Here is a 15,429-nt window from a genome sequence, read left to right as displayed (position 1 = left end):
GGGTGGGCCGAAGGGCCTGTTTCCGAACTGGATCTCTAAACTAAACTAAAAAAAGTGTATAAAATATTGAGGGGAATAGATAGGGTGAATCCATAGCTTCCTTTACCTTGGATAGGGTAATCAAAAACAAAAGGGGAAAGATTTTAGAAGAATCCGAGGAGTAACCTTTTCACACAGAAAGTGGTCAGTATATAGAACGAGCTGCCGGAAGAAGCAGTTGAACATTTAAAAAACATTTGACAGGTACATTGGTAACAGTTTTAGAGGAATACCAGACCAAGTGGACCCATTGGGCCTAAACCGCTCCTGCATTGGTGCAGCACCCTCTCCTCCCACCCCTACCTCTCCCTCCCCTCCCCCCTCCCCTCCCCCTCCTTCCACCTCGCCCCACTCTCCCCACCCCCTCCCTCCACCTCCCCCCCTCCTCCTCCCTCCCTCCCCCTCCAAATACCCTCCCTCCTCCCACTCCCTCCCTCTCCCTGTCCCCTTCCCCACTTCCCCTCCCCCTTTCCCTCCCCCCCACCCCCCTTATCCTCCCTACAAACTCCATATAGACAGCATCCGTAGTCAGGATTGAATCCGGGTCTCTGGCGCTGTAAGGCAGCAACACTACAGCTGCGCCACCGTGCTGCCCCAATTCTATTCCCCTCTACATACGCCTCTGTAAGATCACCTTTCATCCTCCAGTATTCCAAAGTCCTGACCTGCTCAACCTCGCCCGATAACTCTTAGTCTCAGAAATATCTCCAGGCTTTGCTTGTTGGGTTGTCTGATGCACTTCATGCAATCCGGGTCTCTGGCGCTATAAGGCAGCTGCTCTGCCGCTGCTCCACCGTGCCGCCATGATTCCATTCCACAACTTGGATAGGCAAGAGCCTCAAAGCAGCAGCAGTTGATTTCTGAGGTTACTTTGTGAACAAACTGTGAAGACAATAGACAATAGACAATAGGTGCAGGAGTAGGCCATTCAGCCCTTCGAGCCAGCACCGCCGTTCAATGTGATCATGGCTGATCATTCTCAATCAGTACCCCGTTCCTGCCTTCTCCCCATACCCCCTGACTCCGCTATCCTTAAGAGCTCTATCTAGCTCTCTCTTGAATGCATTCAGATAATTGGCATCCACTGCCTTCTGAGGCAGAGAATTCCACAGATTCACAACTCTCTGACTGAAAATTGCAAAGACATCTATATTCTAAAACTCTCGTTTGTTTGTTTGTTCCTGAACTGCAGCCAAAACGGTACACGATAGCGCGACAATTTTAGGCCCACCTTACTTACTGACGTCCATTTGGTGCTAATGGAAGAAGTTTCATTGAAATAGGTGTTATATTTTTTAAGTTATTAACATTTTAAAGTTTAAATCGATCTCCTAGAAAGGGAGGGGGAGGGAGGGAGGGTGAGAGGGAGGGAGGTGGAGGGAGGGGGGGGAGCGAGGGAGGGGGAGGAGGGAGGAGGGAGGATGAGGGGGGTTGAGGGGGATAGAGTGGGGGGAGGGGGTTAGGAGGGAGGAAGGAGAGGGGAGGGAGGGGGAGAGGGGAGGGGGAGGGAAGGGCAAGGCGGTGAGGGAGGGTGGGAGTGGAGGGAGGAGAGGGACGGAGCGGGGAGGAGGATAAGGGGGGGTTGAGGGGGATGGAGTGGGGGGAGGGGAATGGGGAGGGGGAGGGGAGTGGGGTGTGGAGGGAGGGGGAGGGGGAGAGGAAGGGGGAGGGAGGGGGAGGAGGGAGGGAGGGGGGAGGAGGGGAGGGGGTGAGGGGGGGACTGGGGGAGGAGAGGGTGCTGCAGGAGAGGTTAGGGCCCAACGGGTCCACTTATGTCCACTTATCCACCAACGGGTACATAAATAAAAGGGAAGGTGTCTCCAGTTGTCTGGTGAAATGTAACATGACAAGGCAAAGTCACTGTTAGTCTAGAAAACGATAGATTGGAAAACAAAATTTTAAGTGCAGGACAGTTACCGTGTGAAGAATGTCTTACCTCAGCAATAACACATGCCACCGAGAGACTAAACAATACTGTAGAGCTTACATTGTGATATAATAGCCCCAGTCATTGTGTCAGAATAATTAATAAAGTGTTAAAATGGCCAAACCTACTTTTAATGAATGAGCCCCTAGAATGTTTTTGTTTCAGAGGATCTAAAAAGCATTTAAAGTGTCGTTGACTATTTCAAATTACAACCAGAGAGCTTTCAAAATGTCAACGATGATTTCCTCCTACACAGACCAGGTTATTTTTTACCCACTTCCAAATAAAATGGCTTGATTGTATTACTAACTAAGGCACCAATCAATGAAATATGTTGGTGAAATGATGGTTTTGTGTGCACTTTAAAAAAATAAATGTTTTTCATCAATGTGATTGCAAGTTAATGATGGTAAAATACCCTGAATGATTTGAATGAATTGTCTCTTCTTATTGAAGAGAACGATTATTTCTGACATCTGACTAACCTACTAATCAGTCCAAAGTAGGGTGCCCAACCTGAAACATCGCCTACCCATGTTCTCCAGAGATGCCGCCTGATCCGCTGAGTTACTCCAGCACTTTGTGTCTTTTTGTGTAAGCCAGCATCTGCAGTTACTTGTTTCTACTTGTTTTATCTTGCCCACAGTAATGTACAGGGATAATGGAATGGGTATTGGTATTGGTTTATTATATTATGGGTCCAAGATAGAGTGCAATCATACCATAGAAACGTAGAAACAGAAACATAGACAATAGGTGCAGGAATAGGCCGTTCGGCCCTTCGAGCCAGCACCGCTATTCAATAAGATCTTGGCTGATCATTCAAAATCAGTACCCCAATCCTGCTTTCCCTCCCATATCCCTTGATTCCGTTAGCCCTAAGAGCTATAGCTAACTCTTTCTTGAAAACATCCAGTGAATTGGCCTCCACTGCCTTCTGTGGCATAGAATTCCACAGATTCACAACTCTCTGGGTGAAAAGGTTTTTCCTCATCTCAGTCCTAAATGGCCTATCCCTTATTCTTAAACTGTGACCCCTGGTTCTGGACTCCCGCGACATCAGGTACATTTTTCCTGCATCTAGCCTGTCCAATCCCTTAAGAATTGTGTATGATTCTATATGATCCCCTCTCATCCTTCTAAATTCCAGTGAATACAAGCCCAGTCGATCCATTCATTCATCATATGTCAGTCCCGCCATCCCAGGAATTAACCTGGTGAACCTACGCTACACTCCCTCAATAGCAAGAATGTCCTTCCTCAACTGCACACAATACTCCATACATAAGTACAACTTGTAGCACAAAAAGAGAAAGGAGACAGAATATAGTGTTACAGCTACAATGAAAATGCAGATAAAAATTGTGTAGGGATTACAAGCTTAGCATATGAGCAGAAACAAGGAAATGTAGATGCCTGGTTCATACCATGGATAGCCACAGCGTGCTGGAGTAGCTCAACCGGTCAGGCAGCATCGTTGAAGACAAACGATGGGTGACGTTTCGAGAGGGTAGATGGCCTGAGGGAGTCCAAGTGGTGGAGGAATGTTGCTCCTCTCTGAACCCCATCACCCCCCCAGAGTTCATCGCCCAAGGCACCTTCCACCCCTCTGCCCCCCTCTGACCCCAACCCTCACCTCTGTCGTATTTTCACCATCCCCCTCCCCCGACTGACCCGCTGAGTTACTCCAGCACCTTGTGTTTAGCCTTAGCATATGAGCGGTCTGTTCAAGAGTCTGCTAACAGCAGAGAAGATGCCGTTCTTGAATCTGGAGGCATGTGTTTTTGAGGTTTCGTATCTTTAATCCAACGGAAACGGGAGGAAGAGAGAATGCCCGGGGTATGAAAGATCCGTCATGTTGGCAGTGTTTCCTGTGCCAATGTGAAGTGTCAATGGAGTTGGCTGGGGTCAGGAGGCTGTTTCGTGTGCTGGACTGGGTAGCGTCCACCATCCTACGCATTGTCTTACAGGCTCGGGCAGAGCAATTGTGACACCAAGCTTAGATTCATCCAGATAGGATGTTTTCTATGGTGCATCTGTAGCAATTGGTAAGAGTCATTGTGACAATGCAAAATTTCGATAAGATTAGGTAATTTTATCAAAAATTATGTTTGTACAGAATGGAGGTGAGAGGGAAGCCAGTTACACCGTTGAAATATTGTGCTTGAATTAGAACAATATTTGAATCAGTTATGCTTTAACCTACTATATTCAGTTGGCGGATGATGTTGCCAGAGGAGGTAGTTGAGGCTGGGACTAGGCCAACAATTAAGAAACAGGTTATTTATTTATTCGTGTCATCACACAACTATTTGCCGATAGCGAGCAAATTTTAGTGCCAGTTGTTGGCCTCTGCAAGATTCTTTACAGTGGATGTGCCATGCAGCATGTCACAGCTCAGGAGATGTCCCATAGTCTGGAGGCCCCGTCCGCACTCGCAGTCTGCCGCATCTTCAGTATATCCCCACTTCAGCATGTTCGCTTTGCTCCTCCCCAGGCCTGTCCGCAGTCTGTTGAGACTGCGCCAGGTTATCCACGGTTGGTCGGAGCCTGGTGGGAGTTTCTCAGAGGGATCGATTGTCATGTGAATGTCTTCTGGAGATTCCAGGAGAAAGTTAGACAAGTACATGGATAGGACAGGTTTGGAGGGAAACGGGCCAAACGCGGGCAGGTGGGACTAATGTAGCAGGGACATGTTGGCCAGTATGGACACGTTGGGCCGAAGAGCCCGTTTCCACACTATATCACTCTATGATTGTACCATGTAAAATTGTTGGTGATGTTTACGCCTGGAAAGATGAAGCTCTCTTAAGTGAACCTCTCCACTTAAGCACCATTGATGCAGGCTGGGCATGTTCTCCAAACATGCCTCCCTTTGTTTTGCTGACATGCAGGGAGAGGATGGTTGTTGTCAGATATAATCGATTGGGCCCTGAGATATCAGCTAAAAGTGGAAGAAGCTAAAACGGCCTTTTTTCCCCACGATCATCCATAAATCACAATCATAACAAAGGCGAGTGCCATTTTCCAGTGAACCAGAACTCACAGTTACATTCCTTGCAAGTTGCAACTATCTAGGTAATACTTTCATCCTCTGCTTCAAAGAGTCTTCCGACCCACTGTCTTTTTTTTTGCCCTTCTTTAAAGTGATTTCCCCACCCAGATTTATGTACGCAGTAGTAATGGTTTGCAGATTGAAATCTGTGCTTGCACCACACTCTGTGAACTCCTGGCTTGGCTTTCCCTTAACTCTTCGCCATCTCTTTGTTCCTCACTACGCAAATAGCAGAAAACAAAACTATTTGGATTGAAGTGGTTGAGTTCGCAGATTGCAACGGTTTGCTAAAAAAAAATGGAGTCACCGAGAATTTAACGGGCAAAGCAAGTTTTAGTGTCATAGAGTCATTCAGCATGCAAACAGTGCCCTTTGGCCCAACTTGCCAACACCGACTAACATGTTGCAGCTACACTAGTCCCATCTGCCCACATTTGGCCCACATCCTTCCAAACCTGTCCTGTCCATGCACCTGTCTAACTGCTTCTTAAACGTTGGCATAATCCCTGCCTCAACTACCACCTCTGGCAGCTTGTTCCATACAACCACCACCCTTTGTGTACAAAAGTTACCCCTCAGATTAAATCTTTTCCCCTTCACCTTAAACGTATGTCCTCTGGTCCTCAATTCACCCACTCTGAGTGAGAGACTCTGTGCACTTATCTGATCTATTCATTTCATGATTTTATACACCTCGATAAGATCACCCCTCATTCTCCTGTGCTCCAAGGAATAGAGGCCCAGCCTACTCAACCTCTCCCTATAGGTCAGACCCTGGCAACAACCTCGTAAATTGTTCATCCTCGAATGTTCATCTTCGGAAATTTCTTCCATTGTAAAGCCTTAAACCTATTCCTTTTCAATGGTTCAATGGTTCTTACATTGTCACGTGTACCAAAGGTACATTGAAATATTTTTTTTGCACATAGTTCAGTGTGATTATTGTGATACATAAAGACAGTCTCTGATTTAAGTAGCCCATGCAGAGAAACAGCCCACTGAGTCCATTGGCAAGAGTTGCCAGTTTTTGGTGACATTTTTACTTTTCTCACTTTCATCATCATTAACATCATTAACAAAGTGAAACAGAGGGACCAAATACCCAAGAGTTTAAAAAATATATCCCCAGTTATTTCCCCAGTTGACTTATGAATCTAATTCCTGGTTGGATTGGTGAATGGAAACTGTGGCAGGGAAGGTAAAAGATTGGTGGATTGCATCAAAGATTTGGGATAATAATGTCCTAGGTAAACAATTGCAGTCACTCTCTGAACTGATCCTATCCCAGTATTACCCACCTTGGCTGGAGCAGGAAAACATCATAGAATCATGGAGTCTTACAACCTTCTGCCCAACTTACCCTTTCTGGTCAACATGTCCCATCTGCACTAATCCCATCTGCCTGCATATGGCCCTTATCCCTTTAAACCTGTACCTGTCTAAATGTTTCTTAAACGTTGCAATAGTACTTGCCTCAACTACCTCCTCCAGCAGCTCGTTCCATACACCCACCACACTTTGTGTGAATGACAAAGGGTAGATAGAGCTCCATTGTAAACTCACCCATGTACCAATGGTTCATCTCATCTCTGTATCCAGGAATGGTACAGGTGATGAGCAATTGTCAGGATGATGTGAGCATCAGCAAATATTCAGTCTTCATCCGACTTTACTGTACGGATGGAGATATTAAATTTTTCATAGAAACATAGAAAATAGGTGCATGTGTAGGCCGCTCGGCACTTCGAGCCAGCACCACCATTCAATATGATCATGGCTGATCATCCAAAATCAATGCCCTGTTCCTGCTTTCTCCCCATTTCCTTTGATTCCATTAGCTCTAAGAGCTATATTTAATTATCTCTTGAATACATCCAGTGAATTGGCCTCCACTGCCTTCTGTGGCAGAGAATTCCACAGATTCACAACTCTCTGGGTGAAAATGTTTTTCCTCATCTCAGTCCTAAATGGCCTACCTCTTCTTCTAAAACCGTGACTCTTGTTTTTTTTTTAGATTTAGATTTAGAGAGACAGCGCGGAAACAAGCACTTCGGCCCACCGAGTCCGCGCCGCCCAGCGATCCCCGCACACTAACACTATCCTACACACACTAGGGACAATTTTTTACATTTTAGCCAGTCAATTAACCTATATACCTGTACATCTTTGGAGTGTGGGAGGAAACCGAAGATCTCGGAGAAAACCCACGCTGGTCACCGGGAGAACATACAAAGTCCGTACAGACGGCGACCGTAGTCAGGATCGAACCTATCTCCGGCGCTGCATTCGCTGTAAGGCAGCAACTCTACCGCTGCACCACCGTGCCGCCCTTTTGGACTCCCCCAACATCGGGACCATTTTTCCTGAATCTAGCCTGTCCAATCCCTTAAGAATTTGATATGTTTTTATAAGATCCCCTCTCATCCTTCTAAAACCTTTTAGGTTTTCCAACCTTATCCTGCTGAAAGCAAATCTAAAAGTACCACAGCCATGATGGGTGTTAATATGGTTGAACATGAATGTTTGGCTCAGGATCATCCCGAACTGTGGTTTTCACTAACACTAACAACCCTCAGGACTCACTATATGGTACTATTCCATTCTTTCTCTTCTTGTCAATTGTAGCAACAAAAATTTTTAATTGAGCTTGGTTCACATATTTTTTATTGGCTTTTTTTGGAAAGGAGTCTTATTCCATCAATATCTTCATCTAATTTGTTTCAAGAGCCAGACTTGTTATCCACTGTTTAATCCCTTTTGTCCATTCAGTCCATCCCAGATCCTAGTTGAATACTGCTCCTCACCCTAAACAACATTAAAAACACAACAGGCTTCCACCCCAAAACAGTCACTAATGTTTGTGTAGGAAGGAACTGCAGATGCTGTTTTAAATCGAAGATAGACACAAAATGCTGGAGTAACTCAGTGGGACAGGCAGCATCCTTCTCTCCAGAGATGCTGCCTTTCCCACTGAGTTACTCCAGCATTTTATGCCTAGCCACTAATTTTTGGTCTATAATCCTCAAAAGTTTTTCTAAAATGTGCTCAGCTTGGATCCACGTTATGATCCGAACGAGATTGTTTATTTAAATCGTTCAATACTGAAAATTGGACTTTGTTGGAGATATGTAACATAGAACCATATGTGGATGGATTGTGACAAGTACAACTAGACAAAAAGCATGGGTAGGTGTGTGTCAAATGAAGTGTCAGGGGGCGGTACAGTGGTGCAATGGTGGTGTTGCTGCCTTACAGCGCCAGAGACCCAGGTTCGATCCTAACTATGGGTGCTGTCTATACAGAGTTTGTACATTCTCCCTGTGACCATGTGGATTTCCCCCGAGTGCTCCGGTTCCCTCCCACATTCCAAAGGCATACAGGTTTGTCGGGTAATTGGCTTCGGTAGAAATTGTAAATTGTACCTCGTGTTTTCACTAGAGGACACTAGGGGCCTATTTCTATTTCCATGCTGTATCTCTAAAATCCAAAGACTAAAGGTTTATAATACAGCCCGTCAGTGAAATTCAGGAGAAAAGAATCCATGAAGGACAAACCCACAGCCCAACTCTAATCCTAATCCAAGATGGTCTCACATGGTACATTTACCCGAAGGTAGACACAAAATGCTGGAGTAACTCAGCGGGTCAGACAGCATCTCAGGAGAGAAGGAATGGGTGACGTTTCGGGTCGAGACCCTTCTTCCAGTCTGAAGAAAGGTCTCGACCCGAAACGTCAACCCATTCCTTCTCTCCTGAGATGCTGCCTGACCCGCTGAGTTACTCCAGCATTTTGTGTCTACCTTCAATTTAAACCAGCATCTGCAGTTATTTTCCTACTGGTACATTTACCCAGTGGGTATACTTGTTAAATTACAGGACCTGGTTTTGGGTTAACTGTACAGTGTAAAATGGTCCATACTAGAATGATAGCACGCTTTGCGATCTCTCCCAAATTAAGTAAATGTGATTTTTTTAAAAACCAAGTGCTGCAAAACTAAGCTGCCATCTCACCATTGCCCGTTCTGCACAGTCAAAATCCACCCTGGAACACTCTCTCGAAATGATAGCGAGCTATTCTTTGAAAAATAATCTGTGCAATGTGCTATTTATAAGGAAACAGTTTTAGCAATTGAGGGCGGATGTTTGAATGTACTACGCAAACTTTTCGAAATATTTCAATATCTGGCAGAACAACGGGAGCTATTTATTCGACAGATCGCTGCGTCGATGGCAATTGGATTCCAAATCAGAAAATTCATGTGATATGTCCCTCAAAAGACCAGTGCTGTAATTTATTACCATGCCTCCTGCGTCACTGGCGAGTCATGGACAAGGTGCTGAATGTGTTTGTGCAGCAACATTATCATTGTGACACAATGTCCCCCATTTAAACCGGGCTCGGACTCGCATACAATGAACCCTAATCAATTGCTTCACGAGTCATCTTGCACAATGGGCGTCTGTCGAAATACAGCCAGAGATATTTTTAAACGTTATTCATCACAGGGGCAGCAGAATAAACTCACTGCCACAATTATAATGAGTTTGCTGTGAATTAACTTTCCATAATCCATAGCAGCCTTCATTGTGACCCCAATGACACCATTTATTGCAGGAATTTTCAAGAGTACTGCAAACTCTTGTGTGTCTACCCTGCAGCTTTAGATGGAGTCTATATTTGGAACAAAGCTGTTGATCCACTGCGTCTACACTAGTCTTGATATTCTCAGATGAATACCATGAGAACGAAGAGACTGATCAAGTGGACGGCACGGTGGTGCTGCGGTAGAGCTGCTGCCTTGCAGCGCCAGGGACCCGGGTTCGATCCTGACTATGGGTGCTGTCTGTACGGAGCTTGTATGTCCTCCCTGTTCACCACATGGGTTTTCCCCAGGTGCTCCAGTCTCCTCCCGCACTCCAAAGACGTACAGATTTGTAGGTTAATTGGCTTCGGTAAAATTGTAAATTGTCCCTAGTGTGTGTAGGGTAGTACTAGTGTGCAGGGTGATTGCTGGTCGGCGTGGAGTTGGTGGGCTGAAAGGCCTGTTTCTGCACTGTATCCCTAAAGTCTAAAGTCAATATTAAAAACCTCAAACTAAGCATTCAAACATTCAATCTCCACCCTCAATGGTTTGTCAGTATCGCCTTCACTGGTGAGAATGCCTGTAAAGTATCCACTTACAAAGACAGTTGTATCTGTGGCATCCAATAAAAACCTTCTGTGGTATTTCACAATGGTCTCTTTTGGTCCCTTGAGGTACTGACGATATAGGTTACCATTCGAAGGTATTTATTTCACAAAGTGCTGGAGTAACTCAGCATCTCACGAGAGAAGGAATGGGTGACGTTTCGGGTCGAGACCCTTCTTCAGACCTAGATATAGGTTACCATGATGATTCTAGGACTTGCAAACAGTTTTCTATGTTAAGGGTGGGAGACAAGGCTGATATTTGTTTCACCAACCCTATTGAGAGAGTTGGCCATTAGAAAATTGCAGATTTTCAAAACCAAAAGAAAAGGTTGCATGATTTTAAATGATAAATATGCAGCTATAGCAGGTATTTAGGGAATTTAACCAAATTTACTTGTTCTTGTTAAAAGCTCTTGCACGTTGCTAGGGGGGTTGATTAGGGAAGTCAGATAAGTTAGGCTTTAAATATAAAGACTATTGGTGAGACCCCAACCGGAGTACTCTCTACAGTTTTGGGCAAAGATACTAGAGGAACAAGTTCGAATACACTTTAAGTTTCCAGCAAGACTCCAGCATCTCGTTCCTTGTGTCTCGACAGCACTTGGGTTATTTTTGCTCCCCTTTTCTCACTCTAAAGCTAATCTTCCTTTTCTTTTCATTATTTATTTCTGTATGTGAATTGACTGGAGTGAATTATATTTCCTCCTCTGCTGTTCATCTTTTCCTTTCTCAAACTTCAAGTGTCATTAGTTAAGCAGTGGTGCAAAGTCGATCTTCTCGAGTTCTCAGGTGACTTGTTGAGCTCACCATGCCATTATCAGCTCTCACTTCAAGCAAGTGACAGAGAGAAGCATTAATAAGTCGAATGTAGACGCAAGGAACTGCAGATGCTGGAATCTTGCTGAGAACACAAAGTATTGGAGTAGCTCAGTGGGTCAGCCAGAATCTCTGAAGGACGTGTGTAGGAGATGTTTCGGGTCGGAACCTTTCTTTACACTTATTAAATTGAAGATTGGGGGGAAGTGTCCAACTACCGATACAGTGGTTCTGGGCCAAGAAAATCCATCTCATTCTTATAGTTACCTCAACATTTCAGTTGTAATTGCTGTTTTTAGTTGGGAGGTGGAGAGGAATTGTGCATATGTTCCCGATGTTGGGGGAGTCCAGAACCAGGGGCCACAGTTTAAGAGGTAACCCATTTAGGACTGAGATGAGGAAAAACTTTTTCACCCAGAGAATTGTGAATCTGTGGAATTCTCCACCACAGAAGGCAGTGGAGGCCAATTTACTGGATGTTTTCAAGTGAGAGTTAGATATGGTTCTTAGGGCTAATTGAATCAAGGGATATGGGGAGAAAGCAGGAACGGGGTACTAATTTCGGAAGATCAGCCATGATCATATTATAGACAATAGACAATAGGTGCAGGAGTAGGCCATTCAGCCCTTCGAGCCAGCACCGCCATTCAATGCGATCATGGCTGATCACTCTCAATCAGTACCCCGTTCCTGCCTTCTCCCCATACCCCCTCACTCCGCTATCCTTAAGAGCTCTATCCAGCTCTCTCTTGAAAGCATCCAACGAACTGGCCTCCACTGCCTTCTGAGGCAGAGAATTCCACACCTTCACCTCACTCTGACTGAAAAAGTTCTTCCTCATCTCCGTTCTAAATGGCCTACCCCTTATTCTTAAACTGTGGCCCCTTGTTCTGGACTCCCCCAACATTGGGAACATGTTTCCTGCCTCTAATGTGTCCAATCCCCTAATTATCTTATATGTTTCAATAAGATCCCCCCTCATCCTTCTAAATTCCAGTGTATACAAGCCTAATTGCTCCAGCCTTTCAACATACGACAGTCCCGCCATTCCGGGAATTAACCTAGTGAACCTACGCTGCACGCCCTCAATAGCAAGAATATCCTTCCTCAAATTTGGAGACCAAAACTGCACACAGTACTCCATGTGCGGTCTCACCAGGGCCCGGTACAACTGTAGAAGGACGTCTTTGCTCCTATACTCAACTCCTCTTGTTATGAAGGCCAACATTCCATTGGCTTTCTTCACTGCCTGCTGTACCTGCATGCTTCCTTTCAGTTCTTCCCCATATTGAATGGCGGTGCTGGCCGAAGGGCTGAATGGCCTACTCGTGCACCTATTTTCTATGTTTCTATTTGCTTCTAGAATCTACAGATATCATTGTATTACTCTCAGATGGTGTTTGAAGAATTCAACAAAAAATGTGGACATATGTCTATTTTGCCTGAAAGTTCCACTGGCAACACTTCAATGCTATTCTCACACTTAAGGTCTTGACATTATTGATGTTTTGCTATATGCAGCATATAATTGTTACTTTTTGAAAGCAGACTCAACCACAGAGGTAAAACTGTAAAGCACTGAACAAGTGAACTCACTATCAGTTTCATCTTACGCTGAATTTCTCACTGCTATTTTGCATTTCTCTTGAGAAAATGAAAATGGCTGATAGATCAAATCAAACTTTACAGCAGTGAAGTTGTAAATATCAGCCCATTGCTTGTGAGCTGTGCAAACATAAACACATACATATTGGGAGCAGGAAAAGACCACTCGGCCCCTCGAGTTTGCTCTGCCATTTAATATTATGGCTGTACTGACTATAACCACAACTTTGCATTCACCTCGATCCATGGAAACAATTGTTACGCATTTATCTGCATCTACTTTTTAAAATATTCAAAGGTTCCTCTGCCAAAGTGCTTTGGGGGAAGAAAGTAGCAAAGATTTAAATGGAAAACCCATTACTTTTAAACATTCGTAGTTCTATCTCTCTTAATCCCACTTAGTCCCAAAGTAGATATAGGTTAGACCAAAGTGTAGGAAATAACTGCAGATGCTGGTTTACACAGAAGATGGTCACAAAATGTTGGTGTAACTCAGTGGGACAGACTCAGCCAGTCCAAAGAAGGGTCTCAACCCAAAATGTCACCCATTCCTTCTCTCCAGAGATGCTGCCTCACCCGCTGAGTGACTCCGGTATTTTGTGTCTATCTTCATGTTTGACCAATGCTCATTCAACACTCTTCCATGGATCCAGTCTGTGGGATTTTATGGAACCAATACCCTCCTGCTGCTTATGGACCTATTAATCTGCCCTCCACTTTCCCTTTCAACGTTAAAATTATTTCAAAATCACAGTAACATATTCAGTAGAATTTAAAGAGATATAAAAATTGATGACTTCCAATAAAGTTTTCCAGCAGAACACTACCTCATCAAAGCACAAACCTATCTTCCTGTAATTTGGATATTTCATGGTCCTCTAATGTTACTCATCAAAACATCAACTCTTACTGAAGAGAAAGAAAAAGTGATTCTTCACATGGCCACACAAACCATTTTTGATTCATTCAAGGGATGTGGGCTTCGCTGGGTGAGCCAGCTTTAATCGTCTAACCATAAGCGCCATTGAGACGTTGGTGGTGAGCTCCCTTCTTGACCACTGCGGTCCTCAAGGTGTGGGTTTAACCACAAAACTGCTAGCGAGAGTTTCAGCATTTTAACCCAGCGACAGTTATGGAACGGCCAGATATGTCCAAGTCAGGATGGTGTGTGGATTAGTGCGTGCAGCTTCCTGATGGTGGTGTTCCCATGTCTTAAGGGCCTGTCCCACTTAGGCGATTTTTTAGGCGACTGCCAGCGACTGTCAAAGTCGTAGCAGATCAGCAAAATTTTCTTTTACCCTACGACAATGACCACAACAATGCCAAGTCAGGTCGAGATTACACCGTCTTCGGAAACATCACGAAATTCCCACGCTTATCATTGCTTCTCCGGCATCCTAATATACGCTGAAATCACTGACAAGTCTGTAATTACTTGAGAGTTTTGAAATATAAACATCTTGCCCGGGTTACTTGAAAACCAAGATTCACGGTAACAAGGCATAAACTGGATTGACTTCCAGTTTACTAATAGCAATATTAAGAAATTTAATTTTAAATGTGGTTAAATGGATTTTTGTGAAAAGTGTGTGGGCATTCTTTGAAAATGTACAGGAGATGCATATCTGGTTTCTGGGCTGCATATCTGGGTTGGGAGCTTACATTAAAAGTAATCGCTGATGGCCATAAACATCCCGAAATTCCCACGCTTACCTGACCGTCAAACTGTCGCATCCAATCAACCTGTCAAATGTCCTGACGGTAAATAAATTGGTTAAACACAAGTATTTTATGATATCTTCAACTTACTTTACTTAATTTAATATTATGTGCTTCTAAATGCATCTGCGACAACCTAGCAAACCTGGAGACAGCATGCGACAGCGCCCGGAATAAGCAACGATACAATAGACAATAGACAATAGACAATAGGTGCAGGAGTAGGCCATTCGGCACTTCAAGCCAGCACCGCCATTCAATGTGATCATGGCTGATTATTCTCAATCAGTACCCCGTTCCTGCCTTCTCCCCATACCCCCTGACTCTGCTATCCTTAAGAGCTCTATCTAGCTCTCTCTTGAATGCATTCAGAGAATTGGCCTCCACTGCCTTCTGAGGCAGAGAATTCCACAGATTCACAACTCTCTGACTGAAAAAGTTTTTCCTCATCTCAGTTCCAAATGGCCTACCCCTTATTCGTAAACTGTGGCCCCTTGTTCTGGACTCCCCCAACATTGGGAACATGTTTCCTGCCTCTAACGTGTCCAACCCCTTAATAATCTTATACGTTTCGATAAGATCCCCTCTCATCCTTCTAAATTCCAGTGTATATAAGCCTAGTCGCTCCAGTCTTTCAACATATGACAGTCCGGCCATTCCAGGAATTAACCTGGTAAACCTACGCTGCACACCCTCAATAACAAGAATATCCTTCCTCAAATTTGGAGACCAAAACTGCACACAGTACTCCAGGTGCGGTCTCACTAGGGCCCTGTACAACTGCAGAAGGACCTCTTTGCTCCTATACTCAACTCCTCTTGTTATGAAGGCCAACATTCCATTGGCTTTCTTCACTGCCTGCTGTACCTGCATGCTTCCTTTCAGTGACTGATGCACTAGACCACCCAGATCTCGTTGTATGTCCCCTTTCCCTATCTTGACACCATTCAGATAATATTCTGCCTTCCTATTCTTACCACCAAAGTGGATAACCTCACACTTATCCACGTTAAACTGCATCTGCCATGCATCCGCCCAACAAGCCAGCTACCTGGCAACAAGCCAGCTGTCGGCGAGA

This window comes from Rhinoraja longicauda, chromosome 1 (genome assembly GCF_053455715.1).
Source record: "Rhinoraja longicauda isolate Sanriku21f chromosome 1, sRhiLon1.1, whole genome shotgun sequence".
Classification (NCBI taxonomy): domain Eukaryota; kingdom Metazoa; phylum Chordata; class Chondrichthyes; order Rajiformes; family Arhynchobatidae; genus Rhinoraja; species Rhinoraja longicauda.
The sequence above is the reverse complement of the archived record's forward strand: the minus strand, read 5'-3'. Positions refer to the sequence as shown.